Source organism: Hemitrygon akajei, unplaced genomic scaffold, assembly GCF_048418815.1.
Source record: "Hemitrygon akajei unplaced genomic scaffold, sHemAka1.3 Scf000042, whole genome shotgun sequence".
NCBI lineage: Eukaryota > Metazoa > Chordata > Chondrichthyes > Myliobatiformes > Dasyatidae > Hemitrygon > Hemitrygon akajei.
The window spans coordinates 6,894,487-6,907,358 of NW_027331928.1; the positions used below are offsets into that span (position 1 = coordinate 6,894,487).

General features: G+C 51.0%; 1 long non-coding RNA gene across 1 annotated transcript; it reads right to left on the reverse strand.

Moving 5' to 3' along the window:
* Positions 1–9,702: 9,702 nt before the first annotated feature.
* On the reverse strand, positions 9,703–12,579 carry LOC140720419 (uncharacterized). Its single transcript, XR_012097180.1, has 3 exons — positions 12,464–12,579; positions 10,148–10,290; positions 9,703–9,807 (listed from the first exon to the last, which is right to left on the reverse strand). It is a non-coding gene; the product is annotated as an uncharacterized lncRNA (long non-coding RNA).
* Positions 12,580–12,872: the final 293 nt, after the last annotated feature.

Sequence of the window (12,872 nt, forward strand, 5' to 3'; positions counted from 1 at the left end):
CCGTGAGACAAGACGTCGGTGAGGCCGCCCTGCATTAGGAAAAAAATGTCAGTGTGCTGGATATATTGTACAGGGAGTTCTACGGGGATGTGACCGAAACTCGGAGGACTGAGTTATGGTGGGAGGGAGGGAAAGTTGGGACTTTATTTCCTGGAGAGTAGTTGCAAATTTACAGATTTCCTTAAACCCGAGATGGGCGCAGACAGAGGGAATAGGTATGCTCAAGGAAATAGGTAGGTCTTTCACCCAGGGTTGTGTTGTCGAGCACCAGACCGCACAGGATTAATTTGAGAGTGGATGGAAAGTAGAAAGAGAGAGAGAGATCAGGGAGACGGAGGATTTAGAGAGAACGTGGAAGGGAGGTAGAGAGTGCCTGGGGGAAGGAAGGGGAGAGAGGTGTAAGCGGTGTGCAGAGGGAGCAGAGAAAGAGCGGGCGTAGAAAGTTCGAGGAAATAAGGGGAGGTGAGGGGTTAGAAAGAAAGGTAGAGGGAGCGGGGAAGAGCGGGACAAGGGAGAAAGAAGAGGGCAGACGGCGAGAAGGGTTTGTCGGTGTGTGGTGGGGAATAATATGATGGCGAGAAGAGGAGGAGATGGAGTAGTAGGTTGGGGCAAAGAAAGTGGGGAACGAATTTGAAATGATTTAGGAGTGAGAGTGAAAGAGAAAGAAAGATGAGAAAATGGGGATAGTCACTGGAATCATGTCGACTCCACTGGCTGTTGGCAGGGACCCTGGATCTCTTCAGGAATATCCGGGAACAAAGGAGCCGTCTTCTCGCAGATGAAACGCCGATCACTAACACAAGGGTGCCTCCTTACATACGGCTCGCAGTCTCTGCAGTCGGACGTCCCCGGGGACACATTGTACAGGAGGGCCAAGCCCACATTCCTATCCAAGAGAGTTAAACAATTTCAACATAGACAAAACAACTCCAGCAGAGAACCCGAACCGAGAGACCGTCCCCAAGCTAATCCCATGAAATCGCTCTCTCCTAACAGCCTGTGTCAGTCCCCAAACTCATCCCACTCAACCACTCTCTCCCCACGGCCCCGTGCCAGCACCTGGACAGATACCACGGTTCCAATATCTCCCCACAGCCCTGTGTCTCCCAATCTAATCCCACCGAACCGCTTCCTCACCACAGTCCTCTGTCAGTCCCCATACGAATCGAACAGGTCCACCCTCTCCCCTCAGATCTGTTTCAGTTCCTGAACAAACCCCACTGTCCCACCGTCTCACCACAGAGTTATGGCGGTCCCGAAATGAATCCCATTGTTCTACACACTTCCCTGAATCCTGTGCCGGTTCCAGATTAATCCCGCTGCCCAGCCCTCTACCCAGAGCTTCGTGTCTGTCTACTGACATATCCCACTACACCGCGCTCTCCCCATCGCCTCTGGTCCGCCTCCAGACTTATACCACTGGCACCCTCTTCCCACATCTTTGCGTCAGTTCGCAAACTAATCCCATTAACCCACCGCCCTGTATCAGTCTCCAAACTAATCCAGTTGTCCTACGTTCGCCGCTCAGATCTAAGTCATTCACCAAACTAATCCCACTGTAGCTCCCTCTCCTCACAGACCGGCGAATATCTTCCAAATAATCCCACTGCTCCGCGCTGTGCTCACCCATATGCGTCAGCAGCAAAATAATCCCTGTCACTGATCTCTCCCCACTGCCCCCCCGGCAGTTTCCGAAATATTCCCACTGCCCTGTCCTTCCCCGACAGACACGTGTCGGCCCCAAAACGTTCCCATTGTACAACACGCTCCCGACAACCTCGTACAGTCTCATTGTAAACTAATCCCATTTTCTTCCGTCAGGACTATGTCAATGCCCAACTCTCACCCCACTTATCAGTACAAATCTCACCCGTCTTCGCATTTTCCAATCCAGTATGCAAGGTTTCCGTACAAAAGTTTGTGAGATACAAAGCTCTGGGAAATTAAATTTATTTCATTAATGCCAATAATTGAAAAGTATCTATGTAGCTTCTCTCTGTTGATTACAAAAGGAATCTGTGATGGGACGGTGCGGAGGGAGCTTCACTCTGTATCTGACCCCGGGAGTGTGTGATCGGACGGTGTGGAGGGAGCTTCACACTGTGTCTGACCCCGGGAGTGTGTGATGGGACGGTGTGGAGGGAGATTCACTCTGTGTCTGACCGCGGGAGAGTGTGATGGGACGGTGGGGAGGGAGATGCACTCTGTGTCTGAACGCGGGAGAGTGTGATGGGACGGTGTGGAGGGAGCTTCATTCTGAGTCTGACCCCGGGAGTGTGTGATGGGATGGTGTGGAGGGAGATTCACTCTGTGTCTGACCCCGGGAGTGTGTGATGATTACTGTGTTACTGTGGGATCTTCTCGTGCTGTGACACATACCGCTTCATCTCTTGAATTTATTTCCAGCAGCCTTGAATCACTGTTTGAGCATTCTTGCATCTCCGTGCGGAAAGATGCTTCAAATGTGGAGACATAATAACACCAGTCTTTATTTGTGATCCAATCATTGGAACGCGTTTGCTCTGGAAATCAGGAACAAGGAACAGTAAGACACAAAGTGAATCTCCCTTTACACTTTCCTGTCACACAGACGCGGTATTTCACACAGAGTGAATTTCCCGCCATGCGGTCTCATCATGCACACCTGAGGTCAGGCACAGAGTGAATCTTCCCCCACAACGTCCAATCGCACATTTAACAAGGTTCAGGCAGAGTGAAGGTCCCACCAAACCATCCATCGCACTCTCTCGGATTTAAGGCACAGAGTAAATCTCGTAACATACTGTCCCATCGCAAACGCCTGGGGAGAGACACAGAATGAAGTTCCCTCCACAGCGCCTCGTCAGATTCAGAGGATCAGACACAGAGAGAGGTTTCCTCCACATCATCCATCACAGACTCTCCAGTCAGGTAGAGATTGAGGCTACCGCTACCCTCCCCGATACACTCACAGAGTCAGACACAAACTGGTGCTCGCTCCACACCATCCCCTCACAGTCCCCTAGATCACACACGTAGTGAAGCTGCATCCACCGTGCCTCGTCACACAGCCTTTGGGTCAGACACAGAGTGAAGCTATCTCTCTCTCTCTCTCTCTCTCTCTCTCTCTCTCTCTCTCTCTCTCTCTCTCTCTCTCTCTCTCTCTCTCTCTCTCTCTCTCTCTCTCTCTCTCTCTCTCTCTCTCTCTCTCTCTCTCTCTCTCTCTCCATTCCCCTTTCATACTCCGGGAATCAGACACAGAGTGAAGCTCCAAGCAAACTATCCTATCACACAGTGCCGGATTCAGGGACAGGGTGTAGCTCCCTCTGCACTGTCTTATCACACACTCCCGGGGTCAGACACATGGTAAATCTTCCTTCATAACGTCCTATCACACACTTCCGATGTCAGACGCAAAATAAAACTCTCTGCACACCCCCTGATCACACACTCCCGAGGTCAGACCCATTGTGAATCTCCCTCCACACCGGCCAAATACACCCTCCCGCACTGAGACACAGAATGAAATGTTCATCCACACCATCTCATCACACACTCCCAGGGTCAGACACAGAGTGAATCTCCCCCCACTCCGTCCCATCACACACTCCCAGGGTCAGACACAGAGTGAATCTCCCCCCACTCCGTCCCATCACACACTCCCAGGGTCAGACACAGAGTGAATCTCCCCCCACTCCGTCCCATCACACACTCCCGGGGTCAGACACAGAGTGAATGTCCATACACACCGTCCCATCACACACTCCCGGGGTCCGACACAGAGTGAATCTCTGCCCACACCGTGACATCACACTCTCCTGGGATCATTCACACTGCGACTATCCCTCCACACCGTCCTTCAGAATCTCCTGCCGTCAGACACACAGTGAATCTCCCTCCACACAGTTGCATCACACACTCGCGGGGTCAGACACAGAGTGAATCTCCCTCCACACCGTCCCATCACACACTCCCGGCGTCAGACACAGAGTGAATCTCCCTCCGCACCGTGCCATCAGACACTACCGGGATCAGACACTGAGTGAATCTCCCTCAACACTCTCCCATAACACATCCCTGGTGTCAGACACAGAGTGTAACTCCCTCCACAGCGTCTCTTCACACACTACCGGGGACGGACTCCAGGTGGCCGTCCGTCCACACCGTCCAATCACACACTCCCAGGGCCAGATACTGAGTGAAGTTCCCTCCTCACTCTGTCATGATATAGTAACAGAGTCAGAAACTGTGCGAATCCCTTTTTCCCTGACCACTCTCCCCTCTCACCAATCTCCAGCACCTCCGTGCTCCGGTAGCCTTGAATGGTGTGAACACAGAGAGGGAGGCGTTTGGGTGGGAGCGGGTAGTAATGATGAGGTGGTGAACCGGAAATTGGCGTCGGGGAGAGAGGGGATGGTGGAGAAGGGGAGAGGTGCAGATACGCCAATGTTGCAAAAACAAAGGGGCTGTTTGTGGACTACAAGAGGACTGCAGGCAGGCTCTCTACTTAAATCAATGGATTTGCGGTTGAGAGGGTGTATAGCTTAAAGTTCCTCAGAATCCACATCACCGAGAATCTCACGTGGTCTGTACATACCTGTTGTGTGGTGAAAAATGCACAACAGCACCTCTTTCACCTCAGAGGGTAACGAAGTTTGGTGTGGGCCCCCCAAAACATAAAAACTTCCCATAGCGGCACAATTGAAAGCATCCTGACTGGCTGCATCACTGCCTGGTATGGGAACTGTACTTCCCTCAATCGCAGGACTCTGCAGAGAGTGCTATGGACAGCCCTGCGCATCTGTAGATGTGAACTTCCACCTATGCGGACATTTCCAGAGACAGGTGTACAAAAGGAGCGTTAAGGATCACTGGGGACCCGAGTCACCCCAACCAGCAGCCGTTCCAGCTGCTACCATCCATGAACGCGTACCGCAGCAAAAAAAAACAGGACCAACATGCTCCGGGAGAGCTTCTTCCGCCAGGCCATCAGACTGATTAATTCACGCTGATACAATTGAATTTCTCTGTTATATTAACGGTCCTGTTGTGCATAATGTTTATAACTAATTGCTGTAAATTGCACATTCCGCATTTTGACGTAACATAAAGATTTTTACTCCTCATGTATATGAAGCATGGAAGTAATGATGTCAATTCAATTCAAATGACGAAAAGGGGAGGTGTGTAGCTGCGGGACAAGGTGACGGAGATGGAGAGGACTGTAGAGTGGACTGGAGTTTCCGAGGATATCTTCAGTCTCTCAGTGCTGCAGACGGAATTTCCCCCCTACTTGAAAATGCCGACAATCACACAAGAGCCCGAGAAGAGTAGGGTGACCTTCCTCAATGACACTCGCCCAGTGACACTCACAACTGCTGTGATTAAGCGCTTTGAGAGTCGGGTCATACCCAGAGTTAACCTGTTCTCCAGCAAGGACGTGGACGCGCTGCACCCTGACGATGAGCACAATAGGTCTACATCCGATACGACCCTGTTCGCTCCCCACTGGTCACTGGACCACCTGGACAATACAACACCGGGCAGCTGTCCTCCTCATCGGGAAACCTCAGTCAGTGCAGATCGGCAGTGAAATCCCCGATCTACAGATAGTGCTGAGGAAGCAGAGAGGCTACAGAATGTTCCAGAGAGATTGAGAGAATGGGGAAAGAAGCGGCGGATGGATCACAGTGTCGGGATGTGTATGGTCATGCACTTTGGTGGAGGAAATAAAGACACAGACTGTTCTATAAATGGGGAGAGAATTCAAACATCTGAGATACAAAGAGACTTGGGAGTCCTTGTGCTGGATACCCTGAAGATGAATTTGCAGGCGGAGTCGGTGGCGAGGAAGCCAAATGCAATGACGCATTCATGTCGAGAGGATTAGAATAGAAAAGCAGGGATGTAAAGTTGAGGCTTTATAAAGCACTGGTGAGGTCTCACGGAAGATTGTAAGCATTTCTGGGTCCTTCACCTAATCCGGCCGGATGTGTTTGCATTGGAGAGGGTTGAAAGGAAGTTCACGGAAATGATTCAGGGATTGAAACGGTTATCAAACCAGGGGCGTTTCGAGTAGATTCCGTAAGAAGTAGATTTCGAGAGAAGTTTCCCTCCGGTGGGACAGTCTAAGGCCAGTGGGCGCACATAAAATAGCGGGACGTTCATTTATAATGCAGATTAGCAGAATTTATTTCGCCTTACTGGGATGGACCTATGGAATCTGTTGCCACAGCAGACTGTGAAAGTTAACGTTTGATGTTTAAGGCAAAGGTTGAAAGAATCTTGATCAGTCAGGTCATGTAGGGATACAGGGAGACGGCGGGAGATCGGGGCTGAGAGGGAAATGGATCGGCCATCATGAAATGGCGGAGCAGACCCGATGGGCCAAAGAGCTTAATTCTGCCTCTCTATCCTATGATCGTATTTGAAGTTCCTGTGTTGCTGAGTGTCAGCATCTCAGAGGATCTACATTGGGCATGTAAACACGAAGAAAGTGTCTTCATCGGCAGGCATCCAAGATTCGGAACCTCCATTTCAAGGAGTGTAGTTAGCTGTCATTTTCCCTTTAAGGCTCCGACTGCCAATTATTGCCTGGCAGCAGTTAAAGAGCTCGTGCTGTATTAGCATTTCCAACGCTACAGATTGTGATCTAATCTTTGATTTCTGTCACCGTCGTCTTGTTCATTTCTACTCTGAGTCTGAGAGTATTCCAGACCATAATCTACACTTCCCTTCACCGTCACCCATAGCTCTTTCATTACAGAAGGTGTTGCAACGTCAGGAAATTGAGAAGATTTTGCCTTTTACTGAATACCAGGAAATGTTTACAGATGGACGTTGGGAGCATTCAGACTTGTAGCATCGCCGTCTGGTGTGGAGGCTGCGGGGATATGGCCGAAACCCAGAGGAGTGAGTTATGGTGGGAGGGAGGGAAGGTTGAGACTTTATTCCCTCGACAGTAGTTGTAAATTTACAGAGTTGCATAAACCTCGCAAGGGACAGAGTCACCGGAGGGTGCAGAGGAATGGAGACTCAACCAGCGTCAAAGGCACCACCTTCCTCAGCATCGAGGACATCTTCAAGATGCGATGCCTCGAGAAGGGGGCATCCATCAGCGAGGCCCCTCACCCCGGGACAAGCACTCTGCTCAATACCACCATCGGGCAGGAGGTAGAGAAGCCTGAACACTCAACGCTTCGGAAACACCTCCTTGCCCTCCAGCACCACGTTTTCCAACGGATGTGCACCACCTCCAAATTTTTCAGGTTTTTATTTTATTTATTTTTTTGCAATTTACATTGATTCTACATCTTTGCGCCGGATCGATGCTGCAAAATAACAAATTCCAGGTTATATAAGTTTCAGATAATAATTGAAATAGCGATTCCGCTGGAAAACATCCGGTAGGGTGGACAAGACACTTGGCACGCTGGTCTTCACCAGTCACACTGAGTACAGGAGTCGGGAGGTCACGTTGCCGTGGTACAAGATGTCGGTGAGGCCGCCCTGCTTTAGGAAAAATGAAAGTGAACTGGATATATTGTACAGGGAGATCTACGGGGATATTGCCTGAACTCGGAGGACTGAGTTATGGTGGGAGGGAGGGAAGGTTGGGACTTTCTTCCCTGGAGCGGAGTTATAACCTTACAGAGTTCCATAAACACGAGAGGGGCACAGACAGAGGGAATGAGCACAGACCTTCACCCAGGGTTGGGTTATCGAGAACCAGGCGGCACAGGATTGAGGTGAGAGTGAGTGGAAAACAGAAAGAGAGTGAGAGATCAGGGAGACAGAGGGTTTAGATTAAACGGGAAGTGGAGGTAGAGAGTTCCTGAGGAGGGAAAGGGAGAGAGGTGAAAGAAGAGTCCAGAGGGAGCAGAGAAAGTGCGGGCGGAGAAAGTTCCAGGGAATAAGGGGAGCTGAGGGGTAGAGGGAGCGGGGAAGAGCGGGACGGGGGGAATGGCGAGAACGAAGGGGATAGACGGCGAGAGGGGTATGTCGGTGTCTGGTGCGGAGAATATGATGGCGACAAGAGGAGGTGATGGAGTAGGAGGGAGGGGCAGAGAGGGTGGGGAGGGAATTTGACAGGATTTAGGAGTGAGAGTGAAGGGGAGAGAAGGAGAAAATGGGGGTAGTCACTTGATTCATGTCGACTCCACTGGCTGTTGACAGAGATCCTGGATCTTTTCAGGAACATCCGGGAACAAAGTTGCCGACCTCTCGCAGATGAAACTCCAATTACCATCACAAGGGTTACTCCTTACGCACTGACTGCAGACGGGCGATTCAGAGGACCCCTTGTACAGGAGACTGTGGCCCACATTCCTATCCAGGAGTGTTAAACAATTCCATCAGAGAAAAAAAACAAAACAGCTGCAGTAGAGAACCCGAGCGGAGACCGCCCCCAAGCAAATCCCATTATTTCGATCTCTCCAAATTGCCTGTGTGAGTCCCCAAAATCATCCCACTCAACCACTCTCTCCCCAGAGCTCCGTACCGGTACCCAGAAAATACCACGGTCCCAATGTCTCCCCACAATCCTGAGTCAGTTCCCTAACTAATTGTACTGACCAAATGTCTCCCCACAATCCTGAGTCAATTCCCTAACTAATCGTACTGACCCAATGTCTCCCCACAATCCTGAGTCAGTTCCCTAACTAATCGTACTAACCCAATGTCTCCCCACAATCCTGAGTCAGTTCCCTAACTAATCGTACTGACCCGATGTTTCCCCACAGCCCCGTATCCCCCAAACTAATCCCACCGAACCGCTTTCTCACCACAGTCCCCTTTCGATTCCCAAACTCATCCCACTCAACCACTCTCTCCCCACATCCCCGGGCCGGTACCCAGAAAAATACCACGGTCCCAATGTCTCCCCACAATCCTGCGTCAGTTCCCTAACTAATTGTACTGACCCGATGTATCCCCACAGCCCCGTAGCCCCCAAACTAAACCCACCGAACCGCTTTCTCACCACAGTCCCCTTTCAGTCCCCCTACGAATCGAACAGGCCCACCCTCCCCCCCGATCTATTTCAGTCCCCGAACAAACCCCACGGTCCCATCGTTTCCCCACAGACCTATGGCTGTCCCGAAATGAATCCCACTGTTCCACACTCTTTCCTCAGCCCTGTGTGGTTCCAGGTTCATCTCGTTGCCCCATCCTCTACCCAGACCTTCGTGTCTGTCTCCCGACATATCCCACTACACCGCGCTCTCCCCATCGCCTCTGGTACGCCTCCAGACTTATACCACTGGCACCCTCTCCCCCATATCCTTGCCTCAGTTCGCAAACTAATTCCGTTAACCCCACTGTGTGCCACCGCCCTGCATCGGTCTCCAAACTACTCCAGTTGTCCTACTCTCACCCCACAGATCCGTGTCGTTCACTAAACTATTCCCACTGTTGCTCCCTTCATCACAGCCCGGAACTATCTCCAAAATGATCCCACTGCACCGCGCTGTAATCACTCACATGGGTCAGGGCCAAAATAATCTCTGTCAGTGATCACTCCCCACTACCCCTGGCAGTTTCCGAAATATTCCCACTGCAGTGTCCTTCCCCGACAGACACGGGTCGGCCCCAAAATGTTCCCATTGTACCACGCTAACCCCTACCAACGTACAGTCTACAAACAATTCTCAATGCCCCTCCCTTTTACGACAAAACTACTTCAGTCCGTAAACTAATCCCATTTTCTCCCGTCAGGACTACGTCAATAACCAATTTTCACCCCACAGATTAGTGATAATCTCACCCGTTTTCGCATTTTTCAATCCAGAATCCAGAGTCGTTGTCCAGAAGATTGTGGGATACAAAGAGCTGGGAAGGTAAATTTACTTGATTAATGCCAAGAAATGAAAACGATCTACGTACCTTCTCTCTATTGATTATAACCGGAATCTGTGATGGGACGGTGTGGAGGGAGATTCCCTCTGTGTCTGACCCCGTGAGTGTGTGATGGTACGGTGTGGAGGGAGATTCACTTTGTGTCTGACTCGGGGAGTGTGAGATGGGACGGTGGGGAGGGAGATACACTCTGTGCCTGATCCCGGGAGTGTGTGTTGGGGCGGTGGGGAGGGAGATTCACTCTGTGTCGGATCCCTCGAGTGTGTAATGATTCCTGTGTTACTGTGGGAGCTTCTCGTACTGTGACACATACCGCTTCATCCCTTGAATTGATTTCCAGCAGCCTTGAATAACGGTTTGAACATTCTTGAATCGCTTTTTGGAAAGATGTTTCTATCGTGGATACGTAATAACTCCGGTCTTTATTTGTGACCCAGTTCTTGGAACACGTTTGCTCTGAAAATCAGGGACAAAGAACAGTGACACAAAGAGTGAAACTCCCTTCACACTTCCCCATCACACACACCGGGGATCACACACAGAGCGAAATTCCCTCCACGCAGCCCCATCACGCGCACTGAAGTCAGGCGCAGAGTGAATATCCCTCCGCAACGTCCCATCGTAAATTAACAAGGATCAGACACAGTGAGGTTCCCTCCACACCATCCATCACACACTCCTGGGGTCAAGTCACAGAGTGAATAGAACATAGAATAGTACAGCACAGTAGAGGCCCTGTGGCCCACAATGTTGTGCCGACACTTATACCCCGCCTCTCATATAACCCCCCCACCCCACCTTAATTTCCTCCATGTACCTGTCGGATAGTCTCTTAAATTCCATTAGTGTATCTGTCTCCACCACTAACTCAGGCAGTGCATTCCACGCACCAACAGCTCTCTGAGTGTAAAACCTTCCTCTAATATCTTCCTTGAACTTCCCTCCCCTTACCTTAAAGCCATGTCCTCTTGTGTTGAGCAGTGGTGCCCTGGGGAAGTGGCGCTGGCTACCCACTCTATTTATTCCACTTAATATCTTGTATACCTCTATCATTTCTCCTCTCCAGGCATGCGTCACCGTTCCATGTGTCAGACACACACACGACCCCAAACTCTCACCCACCCCCATTCCCGCCCTAGCTTCTCATCACACGCACACTGTGTCAAACACAGAGTCGCATCATACATATACGGGGTGAGACACAGATTTAAGATCCCTGCACCGTCCTATCACACACTAACATGGCCAGACGCAGATTGAATCTCTCCCTCCACGGACCCATCACACACTCCAGGCGTCAGACGTGGAGTGAAGCTCCGTGCACACTGCTTTTTATAAACGCCAGAGGTCAGACGTGGAGAGAAGCTCCGTGCACACTGCCTTTTATACACTCCGGCGGTCAGATGTGGAGTGAGGCTCCGTGCACACTGCCTTTTATAGACGCCCGGGGTCAGACGTGGAGTGAAGCTCCATGCACAATGCCTTTTATAAACGCCCGGGGTCAGACGTGGAGTGAAGCTCCATGCACACTGCCTTTTATAAACGCCCGGGGTCAGACGTGGAGTGAAGCTCCCTGCACACTGCCTTTTATAAACGCCCGGGGTCAGACGTGGAGTGAAGCTCCCATGCACACTGCCTTTTATAAACGCCCGGGGTCAGCCGTGGAGTGAAGCTCCGTGCACACTGCCTTTTATAAACGCCCGGGGTCAGACGTGGAGTGAAGCTCCGTGCACACTGCCTTTTATAAACGCCCGGGGTCAGACGTGGAGTGAGGCTCCGTGCACACTGCCTTTTATAGACGCCCGGGGTCAGACGTGGAGTAAAGCTCCAAGCACACTGCCTTTTATAAACGCCCGGGGTCAGACGTGGAGAGAAGTTCCATGCACACTGACTTTTATAAACGCCCGGGGTCAGACGTGGAGTGAAGCTCCGTGCACACTGCCTTTTATAAACGCCCGGGGTCAGACGTGGAGTGAAGCTCCGTGCACACTGCCTTTTATAAACGCCCGGGGTCAGACGTGGAGTGAAGCTCCGTGCACACTGCCTTTTATAAACGTCCGGGGTCAGACGTGGAGTGAAGCTCCGTGCACACTGCCTTTTATAAACGCCCGGGGTCAGACGTGGAGTGAAGCTTCCATCTGCAATATCCCATCAAACACTCTCGGAGTCAGACACAGACACTCATTCCAGCGGTCAGACGTGGTGAAATTTCCTGCACACCACCCTGTCACACTCTTCCGGGGTCAGATTCTGAGTGCTACTCCTTGCACACCGCCCCTCACACACGCCCGGGGTCAGACACAGAGTAAAGCTCCCTCAGCACCGCCCCTCACACACTCCCGGGGTCATACACAGAGGAAAGCTCCCTCAACACCGCCCCTCACAAACTCCCGGGGTCAGACAACAGAATTTAGATCCTCTACAAAGACCAATCACACACAGCTTGATCAGGCACAATGTGAATCTCTCTCTCCACGGCCCCATCACACACTCCGGCTGTCAGACATAGAGTGAATCACCCTCCATACCATCTCTTCCCACCTCCCAATATCAAGCACAGAGTGACGCTTTCTCTCTCCATGCCTTCCCTGTGATGAGGAGTGGGTGAAAGAGGGGGATGATGCCTCACCTCTTCTGCTGGTCAACAATTCACAGAACTGGTGACGGAGATAGCTGTGCATTTGTTTAAGGTCGGACAGATTAGAGTTGAGCGTAGAAAGCTTGGATTGAAGGGTTGAGTTTAACTCATGGTAGTTAGAAACAGGCTATCTCGGCCCTTCTAGTCCGTTCCCAACGCTTACTCACACCTATTTCCACCGCACTGCGCTCAGCCCATAACCCTCCATTCCTTTCCTGTCCACATACCTATCCAATTTTACTTTAAATGACAATACCGAACATCCCTCTACCACTTCTACTGGAAGCTCATTCCACACAGCAACCAGTCGCTGAGTAAAAAAAAAATTCGTGTTACCCCTTAACTTTTGCCCCCTAAGTCTCAACTCATGTCCTCTTGTTTGAATCTCCCCTACTCTCAA